The sequence below is a fragment of the Crocodylus siamensis genome, chromosome 1, assembly GCF_052110815.1.
Source record: "Crocodylus siamensis isolate JL-2025a chromosome 1, ASM5211081v1, whole genome shotgun sequence".
Taxonomy (NCBI): domain Eukaryota; kingdom Metazoa; phylum Chordata; order Crocodylia; family Crocodylidae; genus Crocodylus; species Crocodylus siamensis.
The window spans coordinates 296,390,350-296,403,028 of NC_143395.1; the positions used below are offsets into that span (position 1 = coordinate 296,390,350).

A 12,679-nucleotide genomic window follows, 5' to 3' on the forward strand; every position below is an offset into this window, starting at 1 on the left:
GCTCTAGAAATCAAAAACCAGTTCTACTCATAATGAAAAACTGATCTGAAATAGATTACAAAAAAAATATTCCATCTCTCAGAATCTTTCCTGTAGACTCATATTCTAAAACAGTACCCAATTTAAGATTTTATCTTCACTTTCTAGTTAGAGCAGTAAGAAGCAAAACTAGATGTGGGCTTTAAGTGTGCAAACTCTCAGTTTGTTTTGCACAACTGTAGCAGAAATATTCATACCTGGGTTCTATTTTGTCTTGATCCCCAAGGTGCTTGAAGAATAAATATTTTGTTCTGGTTTTTGCCCACTTCTGGTTAAAACTTAAGCTAAATAAAAAAAATAACTTTGTTAACTTAACTAAAGTTACCCTTTAAAGCACAGCACTTGATACTATGAAATCTGACAAAATAGGCTATAGCCTATGAAACCTCATGCCTCTCTGAATGAATTAGTACAGTGGTGTCCAATCTGAGGACTGGATGAGCAGTGCCAGGTCTGTCTGTGGGCAGGATCTGGCCAGTGGGGATGGTATGACAGGGGCCCAAAATTGTTGCAGGCAGAGGAGGAGCAGCCTGATACCAATCCAGCCACCCAGGGCGGGCAGGGAGCAGCCTGGCTGTTATCTGGACGAGTGGGACAGAGAAAGAGGTGCATTCCTAATCCAGGGATTGGGGGGGGGGGGGGGGGGGGGGGGGGGGGGGGGGGGAAGAAGGGAGTGGGAGGCAGCTTGGCCCCAATCCTGATGCTTGGGGGGGGCAGGGGCAGATGTTACTGGGTACAGTCGCCTCAGGTTAGATTGACCACAGAAATAGAAGCTCACTCTGTGAGTTATGGACTACCTGTAAAGGAGCCCACTGATTTGACCTGGATTTTGTATTTGAACTTAGATTAACTTGGAAAGCTATTCTGTGGGCTGTAAAGGATCAGAAGTCCATTTGTGGGTTGTGGACTGCCTGTGCAGTCTGGGCCGCCTTAAGAGAGGTCCGTTGTTTTGGTTTGGATTTTGTCTTGAGATTTGATGATACTGGAAAAACAAACAAACAAACAAACAAAAGAAAGAAAATCGGACTTTCAGTATGTTTTAAGGACTGGCGTATTAGCTTTAAGGAATAATAGATGGCGACTAACTTTAATTAATAAGAACAATACAGGAGACAGAAGTTAGGATCTTTCAAAGAAAGACAATAAGTAGGGAGGCAGATACATAGGCAGTTTAATATCCACTGCCTATGCATCTACAGGATGCGAGTCTGTTAAAACAAATACTGCAGCAGTTTGGGCACAGCCCTTGGACCAAGTAGGCAGTATTTCATGCCCACACCCTTGCAGACTTAGAAGACAAGTTTAAAAACTATACACAGATATATGACATGTCACATAACTCCACTAAGAAAGAAGCTGCTGCTATATAACTTTTATGGGAAGCCACTAAAAATCTTTTCCTCCGATTGGCTAACTGCCAGGAGACACTTGAGCAGAGAGACACACAGCTTTCACAGACTATGCACGACTTGGATACTAAAAAATAGCAGCAGGAGGTGTGCACTCACAGCTACAAACCCTTCATGATGCTTTAAGACAAACTGCATTAGAAAATAAAAGGCTTAGAACAGAGGAAAAAGGTAAAATTAGAACAAGAGGTCCAGTTCCTACAAGGAATGGTGAAGAAATTAATGCTAGAGCAAGGACAAGCACCAGCAAACCATGTTCAGCTCAAGTCCGTGATTAAACATCTAAAACATAAAGTTAGGATTTACAAGCAGGCAGGCTGCTGCTGTCACTGCCGGGGATGTCCCAACACCCCAGATTTGGAAACAGAATTATTCAGTGACAACTGGGACATAGATGCATGGGATAATTACATGCCCGCAGTGGCCACCATAGAAAGGAATTCAACCACAAACTAGTGGACCTGCACCAGACGGGGTGGAAGAGGGGCCAATTACTGGCTCTCAAACTACTATTACTACTATTATCTCCTTGACAGCCACCGATTTGAGGGCACTAGCTACTATATTAGGGCTTCTATCTAGGGCAACTTTTGATAAATGGATAGCGCAAGCAAGCCAGAGGGCCATTAAGGAAAACCTGATGGCAGACGAAATGCAGTGTGTAATGTCAGCCTGCGTGAGTCCAGATCTCCAGGGGATCGTCTGGAGATTAAGTTCAATGACCCAGGTTCCCAAAATATTGGTGTTGCTCAGACACTTGGGTGGTGCTATGGAACACAGGTACTTATTAGCTCAACTGGCTACCCTAACACAAGAACCTGATGAACACCCTGACATGTTTTTGACCCATTAGGGAATCATGCAGATAATGGAAGGAGTTGTAGTCCCTCGGTGGGGGGATGGAGTCTTAGATGATATGCGGTTCCCAGCAGAGAACCTACAGGACTGTGCAACAGCTATGTAGCCTATGTATGCAAACAGATCTGGTATTTGGACCGACAGACATTCCAACACCTCAGCGGAACAAGAGACAGACTCCAACAGATAACCCTACACATGGCTCCTCCTAATACAGGCATACCTCATTTTATTGCGCTTCGCTTTATTGCGCTTCGCAGATATTGCGTTTTTTACAAATTGAAGGTTTGTGGCAACCCTGCGTCGAGCAAGTCTATTGGCACCATTTTCCCATCGGTTAGCATTTTTTAGCAATAAAGTATTTTTTAATTAAGGTATGTACATTGTTTTTTTAGACATAATGCTATTGCACACTTAATAGACTACAGTATAGTGTAAACATAACTTTTATATGCACTGGGAAACCAAAAAAATTCGTGTGACTCGCTTTATTGCGATATTCACTTTATTGCGGTGGTCTGGAACTGAACCCGCAATATCTCCGAGGTATGCCTGTACAACCTTCAAAAGGGAGACAGCCCCAACAGTGACAGCAATAGATCAGGTCACCTATTCAAATGAAAGTGGTGGAAGAGGAGGATGGGAGGCACAACAAGGTAGAGGTTGGAGCAGAGGGAGAGGTAGACCAGATGCAAAACCCTCAGCCGAAAGTCATTGCACCACTCGGCGCATTCTTATGAACCACAGTACTGATAGAGAAGTGGGACGGAGCGCCCACATCAGATCTAATCATGAAAGCATTTGAGCTATTGTAGTCTAGCTCTAAACACCAGGAGGGACAATGTAATTGGAGTGCAGATAAATCCCACAGCACCATCATTCCCACTACCTCCGCCCCTTACATAATACGAAGAATCGCCCAATTATACAGGAGCCCAACAGTAGCAATTAATTGGGAAAATCAAATGGGATCCGGGGGGGAGACCATAGATATATGTCCCGCAGGGAGACAATGCTCCTACCTTAGCCTTCATAGATACTGGGGCTGTATTATCATTAATACGAGCCGCCCCAACAGAAGGGATTAAGGCAATGACTACTGTACTGCCATCTTTCCAGGGGAAGCACAGTGAGGGGCAAGAATGGTTGCATGTTCCCCTGACTGTACAGGGTTTTAAAAACTACAGGGAACTTGTTTCTAACATCTCAGCACTATGGATCAATGATTCTTGGGTCTGATTGGTTATTTGAGAACCAAATAATTATTGACTTTCCCAGAATTATACTATGCAGAGTGAAGTCACTTCCCCTCCAATCTTGGCAAACTAACACGAAAATGATTATCATGAAAAAAGCATATGTGGTGGCAGCCATTGCAGTAAAACAAGCCAATGAATGGAGAAGTTAATTTCCTGCAGTTTGGACAAAGGAAAAAACTGAGTGTGGCAAAATTAAAGCCTGCATAAAAATTGTGAGGGAATGTGTCCACCCCAGAAACAATATCACTACCCAAGAGAGGTGGAAGCACAACTAAAAGAAATAATTCTGGACTTAGAGGCATAAAGGGTCATTAAAAAGACTACCTCCCCATTTAATTCTCCTGTACGGCTAGTATTAAAAGCAGATGGATGCACTTGGAGGTTAACGGTAGATTACAGGAGAATCAATAAAGGTACTATGCCCATGGCACTGATTGTAGCCAACATGACAGAAGTAATACAAACGGTGCAAGCTACCTCTAAGTATTTCTCTGTGATAGATTTAGCTGTTTCTTTGCCATACCTCTCCATCTGGATTCACAGGATAGATCTGCGTTTACATTGAAAGACCAGCAGTATACCTTCCATTGGGTGGCCCAGGGATTTCACAACGCTCCAGCCATCTGTCATCATCACATAGTGAGTATGCTGGATCAGTTAGATCCACAGGATAGGTCTCAACTGTTTTCATATGTTGATGACATTTTGATCTTTGGAAGAACTGAGCAACAAGTTAAACAAATAACTGAAAGGGTGCTAGCCCTCATTCAGGAAACTGGCTTTAAAGCCAGTTTGGACAAGGCTCAGTTAGTCCAAACGTCTGTAAATTATTTGGGGATGGTAATTGGCAAGGCGGGAAGATAAATAGATCAGCAAAAAGTTTGAGCACTAATAGACATGCCAGCCCCCACAGATGCTCATGCCCTATGGGTTTTGCTAGGAGGATTCAACTTTCTTTGACCACACATCTATAAATATGCTGAAATAACACTTCCACTATGGAAACTACTAAAAAAAGTCAACAGGAATGGGGTTCTGAGCAGTAGGAGGGTTTATCACTTTTGAAGCAAAAGGCCTCGTCTGATCCAGCCCTCCGTTTCCCTGACGAAACTAAACCATTCACTATGCATTTGGCTGCCAATGATGTAGTGTTGGCAGCCACTCAATTGCAAAATAATGAAGAAAATAAATTAGTACCTGTAGCATATGAATCTAGGAAACTGCAGGGGGCAAAGTTAAATTCTGATCCATAAGAACAAGAGTGCTTAGCAGCCGTTTGGGCCATCCAAGCATTCATGCCTTTCACAGGAACTTCCCCCATAACCATTCAGAGCACACATATGCCCCTCAAATACATATTATCTGGGCAACTTGTAGGGGGAAAAGTTTCCAATACCCATATGGCACAATGGACCCTCACTTTACTAAATATAGGGGTCACTGCAGAGAGTTTCTAAACCAGACATGATGACTCATGCACTAACTGAAAAGGGAGGTAGGCATGCATGTCCTGAAGTCACCTTGGAACAAAGAATCCCCTTGATGGAAGCCCCTCTTTTAAAGGATTTAGACGTTAGGGGGCAAAAGAATGATGCTTGGTTCACAGATGGAAGTTCCATGATGATCAAGGGCAAGCGATATACCAAGTATGTCGCCACTGATTTAGGGGAAGAAATCCTTCAAGGACACCTTAACCATGGCTCTGCACAGCACGCAGAGCAACATGCTATCTATCAGGTTCTGAAACACTATGAAACAGTGCCTCAGGGTATCTATATTTATGCCGATAGCGATTTCTGTGTAAAAGGGATACAATATTAGATGTAAGACTGGAACTGAAACAACTGGAAAGGGGCAGACGGGAAAAACACAGCATACTGGAAAGAGGGGAAATGGATCTATGAGTGGGTTGCCAAAAATCCCGGTCAGTTAAAAATTAGACACGTGAAAGCTCATACAAAAGGTATGGACTTAGAAGTGACTTGTTAACAATAAGCAGATAATATAGCTCACTGACATAAAACTGCAGCTATTTGCATTGTAACTAGGAGTCAGAAAAAACATAAATATGGTGACGCTGATTCTAGTGATAATTCCACCAGAGTTCCAGAAAAAAGAGAGAGACAAAAATTAGTTAATGTTGCGCATCAGTTCGTGCATGAGGGTGTGGCAGGCATTCTCAAATGGTTAAAACAAATGGCTGACTGGGAAGGAATGAAAGATGATGTAAAAACTTGGATTTGAACAAAGCCCGACCACCAAACCAAGCATTCCTGATGTGCCAAAGATGAGTAGGACCTTGACATTGGCTGCAAATAGACTTCATTAACAAACTCCCAAGAAGTAAAGAAAGATATTGATATCTTTTAGTCATCATTGAGTCATTTTCAGGGTGGGTAGAAGCATTCCCAACTAAGAATAAAAGTGCATGCACACCTGCCAAGAAACTTTTTAATGAAGTAGTTTGTGGATTTGGTACCCCATAAATCATTGATTCAATTAACGGGGGAGCCTTTGTAGGAGAGATCTTCACTATGATGCTGTTAGCCTTGGGAATAACTCAGAAATTTCATATTCCTTATCGTCCACAATCCTCAGGACAAGTGGAATGGACAAACCACATTATTAAAGAAGCCCTAAGGAAAGTAGTCAATCAAACTGTTAAAGATTGGCCGGAAAGGCTGTCTCTAATCCTAGCAGCAATTTGCAGCAGCAATAGATTGCAAACAGGGATACAACCCTACCAAATATTATTTGGACACTCTATGAGGTTAATGATAGAGCCTGATTATGATGGGTGAGTTACTGGGCCACCCAAAGTAACACAGGACTATTACTTTCAACAGCTGAAGCAACTATAAGATAAAAACACACTGCAATATAAAATAAATCAGCCTCTCGAGAAAATGAACCTAAAAACACAATCAAAGGAAGTATGTATCAGTGCTCCCTCTATGGGAGACCAGAGATCAAATATATACTTAAAATTGGGAAAAAAGTCTCATGCCCTGGAATCCAAATGGATAGGTCCATATTCCATAGTGGATTGTCTGAGCCCTCTGGTCTACTGTATTGAGAAGGATGGACATCCGAAATGGGTTCATGTCTCACAATTAAAATTATTCCCTTAAAATGATTTTAATGTTTCTTCTTCCTTTTACATATATGCCCACATTCTCCACCAAAAATGTTACAGAAATTGTCAATTGCTCAAATCTCATGTGAAACTTTATAAAGGGGGTGTCATAAGGGCACTTAGGTGCCCTGTTCCTAGAAGTGGAGAAGGGTAGCTGCCAATCTCCAGGGCAGCTCAGGGACCAGTTGCTGGGGCAACCAGGCTGGTCACATGACCAGAAGGGGGCAGGGCCTGGCCTTTATAAACAGCCCAGGCCAGAGCCTAGAGGGCAGTTCCCTTCTGGCAGCTGCAGAAGCAGGAGCGCTGAGCAGACAGAGCTGATAGTGGCAGCCTGACCACCCAAGCGGCTATGGCGTGGTAAAGATAGAGAGAACCCAGGCTGGGAGGTCATGGCTAGAGAGCCAAGGGAGCGTGGACTGTATGTTATAAGCCAGGAGGCTTCTTGTTGTTGAGTTGTAGCCGATTGGCTTATGTTATTGCTTTGAGTTTAACACCGGAGGACTGGGTGAGGCTGTAGGGGTGTGAGGAGGCCTCACGGGAACTTCCCAGTTGCTTGGGGGTTCTCGGTGCCCTGTGTGGGCAAACGAGTGGTGCCTGGGATGGCACAGCTGTTCAGTGCCGAGGCAGCACAACGGGTAGCCCTGTATGGGCGATTAGTGAGAGGCCCGAGCGGGGCAGAGGACTCCGCCCAAGGGTCCTAGCACCAGAGTGAAGCCTGTAGGGACTCTTGTTGGGCTCCAGGTGTGGGAGCCACATGAGTGAAAGCCTAGGGTGGGTGCTGTAAAGGTGACTAGCCCGGCAAGGGCGAGTCAGTGACTATATAGAGCCCAGAGAAGGTGCCGAGGAGCCATGGGAGCAGGCATGTGTTGAAGAGAGGCCCCAGGCGGGGCACGTGTAGTAAGAAGCAACCCCAAGAGGGGTGTGTATGATAGACAGTCACCCCAAGAGGGGTGAGACCTAGAAGGCATTCCGGAGGGTTTCCACAGTAATAGGAACCCCAAGGAACCAAAGGGGCCAGGTAAGGCTCCGGCCACCTGAGCCTAGCTGGACACGCATTATTGACAGGACCCAGGAGGGCCAGAGGGGCCAGGTAAGGCTTAGGTTAAATGTTGTGGGACAAGCCCAGGGGGCGCCAAAGAAAGGGGCGCTGGTTCCAGGACAAGCCCAGGGGGCGCCAGAGAGGGCCGTTGGTTGCGGGACAAGCCCAGGGGCACCGGGCAGGGTGCAGAAAAGAGAAGGACCTGACAATGTCCGGAAGAGCTGCAAGGCTTGGGCGCGCTAAAGGGGAGGTAGGAGGCACACATAGCCCTTAAGGCTGGGGATACCGAGTCACCCCATACAGAACCAGGGATAATTCAGCATATACCGTGTATTAGAAATAAAAGGCAGCCTCCCTAATTGAACCATATAACAGCAAAGACATGGTGGGCAAGGATAGAGGGTGCTGGATTGCCTAATTGACATGGTAGGGGGCGCTAGTGAGATCACGGCCGCTCCTAGGCCCCACGCCGTGGCAGGGGGATAAGGCAAAATGCTGTATTTATTGATTACGTGAAATAGACATAGAGGTTCCAACACGCCATTCATACAAACACACACCGATCATCATACACATCATCATGCATGGACACACACACACACACACACACACACACACACACACACACAGAACAACCATTCCATGCATACAAACAGACACCAGATATAGTTACCAGTAATAGTTGCTCAGCGTTAGCACAGGATGGCCAACCCAGTGTTCACTAAGGAGATGAGATGATGATGATGATGGTGGAAGACAGGAGCTGGAGCAGGATAAAAACAGACATGTCTGAGCTCCAGAAAGGAGCATTCCACTTGGCATCATTTGGGCTTCCCTTTTATAGGGTTTGCCAGTCTTTGTTCAGCATCTTGGGGTTTTTCCATGATTAGTCTGTGTTCTAACAGTTGTTTTGCATCCGTCTTCTTCTCATCTCATCTTGAGGTCATGCTGATCATAAAAATGGGTCTTAGCCTTGAAGTGTTCTTGTTGCCCACATGGCAGCATTCCCTTTTCTGTTATCTCCTTTGTGCCCTTGGGCTTCAAAGGGATTCTTCAGCCATTTGTTAGTTAGTTACACATTTGGTAATTTACACATTTGGCGCCTTGTCGCTTACATAAACACTTACATCCTCTCTCCTTGTTTTCATGCAAAAACTCCCATTCATTTTTCACTCACCCTTTCACCCGTACCCGTCTTATGCACAGGGCATACAAAGTTCATTCACTTGTGCCAAGCCAGAATCACTACAATATGGAGTCAAGCAGCTACTTTCTAAAAGACAAAGATCAAATCATTAAATTCATATCAAACTATTCTAAACTAGATTCAACTTATTTAAAGTTCCAACCACACAGAGAGAACCCCTGATCCAGACCCATGAGGGAGGGAGACAGGGATCAGCCTGGCCCAAACCAGATAGGCATTGGGTGGACCTATTCCTTATCCCACTGCATAGCAATGGCCTGGGTGGGGCTGGATCTAGCCACATGGAGTTTTCAAAGGTCCCCCACTACCAGATCTCCCAACCTGTGGGAATCCCCACAGGCTGGATGACATGACTTCACAGGCTGGATCTGACCATGGGGTGGGGGTTAAGCACCCCTGAGTTCGTGTATATGGGTGCCTATACAAGTGCTCTGACATATTCTGATTAGAACACACTGGAGCAGACTCATTTGAATCTAATCAAGTCTAATCCAGCATGCTGTAGTGTCTCATATATTCAGTGTCCTGAATAGGACACTAACTAAAGCTCATTGAACATGCCATGGCAATGGCTCCATGGCCATTTTGAAACATGGGATGCTGAATACATGAGATGCTGTGGCATTTTAATTAAAACGGCTCCCAAGAGATGCTCTAATTAAAATATGCATCTCCCATTCTAGCACATGTGTATAGGCACTCTATGTTGCCACACTGCCCTGGCCTTCTGCCTAATTTCAGACAAACACTGTTAACTACTAGGGAAGCACCAATAAAGATCTTTTGGGGTGATAACAATGGCCGATTATTAATAAGTCATATCAGCCAATATCAATCTGATTGCCTACATGCAGTCTGCCAGCTTGGAGAGCAGTGCCTGGCTGGTAAGTCCGGAGGGGGGAAGGGGGGAGGGGGGGGAAAACTGTGGCCCCCGTGATGAGGGAGCGAGTGTGGCTGGGGCAGGAACAGGTTGGGGTGGGGCAGAGCGTGGGACTGAGCCGCAAGCTGCTCATCCAGGTAGTGCAGGAGAGGGCAGCCATGGCACTGGGAGGGGTGGCCATAGCGAATTCTGGGGTGGCTGTAGCCCACCCCATATCCCTCTCCCAGCACTGCCACTGCTTGCCCTGAGTACAGTCCCTACCTAATCCCCTCCCCCCCCGCACTGGGAAGAGCCCAGTGCTGCCCCCTAGCCCCAGCCTGCAGCAGCAGCCCGCCCTCGCTCTGCACACATCCAGGGGCACACCCCCCCCCATGCTTCCCCTGGGGTGCGTGCAGCAGCAGGAGCTGCTCCCCCCCACCCGCATCCCCCAGACAAGCCACTTTTGGCTCCATCCCGTGCCCCACCCAACCCCACGCTGGTGGGGCAGCACTTGCCCCTACCCCAGCCCCACTCTCTCCCTCTCTGTGAGGGCCCCGATCTGCCCCCTCCACCCGCCACAAACTTACCAGCTGGACACTGCACTCCCTAGCTGTGAACGTGGCATTTATCAGCAACATTATCAGTCACATCAGCCAAAAAAAGCCAACTGCTGATAATGTCAATTTTACTTTTATCGGTGCCGATACAATACGAACCAATGTATCAGTGCACCTCTATTAACTATCTCTCTAACAAAATCTAGCCAATATTAAAATAAACGCTGTCACCTCAACTAGATTACAAGTCCAACAGTTATGGTTATGTCAGAACATATCTCTGGTTGCTACAAAACTGAAGTTCTCCTTTTTAATGCATTTAACTGCTTAATATCTTAGGATGTCAGGGTTTGTTTGTTTTTTATGAGAGTCCTTGTTATCATGTACTGGTGACTTCCAGGTCAAACAAGTTTAGTTTACAAGTAGAGTCTTTATCCAGCTGCCAAACTTGGACAATTAACTTAGGATATAAATGTTATTTTGGTTCATGCAACTTCGTAGGTCATAAATATTCTGAAAGATAAATCCTGTTTCTATTTACATTTATACACCTTCCTTAGGCTCAATGCTATTCTTGGTTATACATGTGCAATACAGCTGTATTATATGGGGATTACATGGTTGATTCTAATTTTTTATTATATATATATATATATATTGCATTTAGCTCTAGTTAATTATGTGTAAACAAGACTGTAATCTAGTTCAAGCACTTTTCAGTTAGGGTGGCCTGCATTTTTCTGATAAATTAGCTAACACTCTGCTGTAATGGGTGGCTGTAATACCCTCATTTAAATGGGGTTCTTTGCGTTAAGATAACTGAAATAATACAATCCATCACTCAAATTACAGGCCACTTGTAAGGCCAGTCAGAATCTGAATTACATGGGCAGGGAAGTTTCACTCAGTATTGTTTGACAGAGGAGTGTCTGTCAGAGAAAAGCACCCAGAAGTAAACTAGAAAAAGCCAGATAAAGCAGGAAAGCCAAGGAGAAAGCCTTCACAGAAGTATCCACCAAGCTGGCCCTCCACCCTTGCATGTCATTATGCTAATGCATTGTCAACAGAGAAATGCTTGTCATCATTATCTGGAAGCTTGCAACCCCCAACAGTCTCTGGTATCTTGCCAGCCAGTTGGACATGGGAAAGTCCACAGAATGCACTAGTCTATTTTTATGGTAGTTTTACCATGATTCTTTTTGGTATTGGGTGGGGGAACCGGAGCGTGCTCCATCCACTCCATGCATTGACCTGGCATTGCAGTGCTTCCAGGACCGGTGCAAAAAAACAGAAAAGTCTTCAGTTATCCAGAGGGTGTTAGCACTGTCTTTCACTTGTCTTTCCAACTGACAGGTGGGTTTACAGCAGGGAAAGCATGCTGCTGACCTTGCAGAGTCTTTGTCATGCAAGTACACCACACTCACAGGTCAACTCCTTGGGTTCATAGACCCCATGCCTGGCACCCAGGCCTTGCATAACTCTGTAGCACCATGCAAACACACACATACACACCTCTCCTGGTGCGGCCACCTGCAGCACAGCCCAGGGCAACCAACACCCTCTGGGGCTCTGACGCTACCTCAGCTTCAGAAGAGATGCTCAGCAGTCCACTTTGCCTCAGTCATGGCCTTTAACAATTACAGCAGTCTTGAGCCACACTCAGCTGAACTTAGAGTACCTACATTGGAATCAATCACTCATGATTTCTTGATTCATACCCTTGCTGAGTTTGGAGACAGGACCAGAGAAGCCGATACAGCACAACTCGATGTTTGTAATGCACAACAACAGGCTTTTCAGGGTGGATTCATGCTGTATTTTCAGATGACGGCATAGAATTGGTTTTCAGTGAATCTGCCAGTGAGATTTAGTCCAAAGAATCAGCAAATCATCACAAAGGACTCTGCTTTTCTGTTTAAAAAAAATCGCAAACTCTCTGATTTAAAAAAAGAAACTAAGAGAAAAATCTGCAAATTCTCCAATTAAAAACCCCAAATACATGTTCTTTCATGATGAGAATGAAATGCTACTATAGATATATCTAGATATATCTATACACAGTAAAATATACAGAGTTAAAGCTGTGTTAACTGTCATTTTACTAACCGGAATACTCTATTATCTGGTATACAAACCAAGTATTTCTTGTATATAAAGGGGTGTGTGTGTATAAAATAAGTTGAACACAATGTTTTATTGATATATTTACAATTTTAAAGCAATTTGGAAGCCTACCAGTGCCTCAATCACTACAATAAAATAAATTCTATATACCTATAGATTTGGGGGGTCTTATCATGGGAAAAATCAGAGCTC

At 44.8% G+C, this 12,679-nt stretch overlaps 1 protein-coding gene and 1 pseudogene across 2 annotated transcripts in view; one reads left to right on the forward strand and one right to left on the reverse strand.

The window, feature by feature from the left end:
- MGAT4A (alpha-1,3-mannosyl-glycoprotein 4-beta-N-acetylglucosaminyltransferase A) overlaps positions 1-12,679 on the reverse strand; it is a 167,217-nt gene that overhangs the window by 125,227 nt on the left and 29,311 nt on the right. The gene's annotated exons all lie outside the window — the stretch shown is intronic.
- Positions 11,531-11,651, forward strand: LOC149874643 (U2 spliceosomal RNA; annotated as a pseudogene).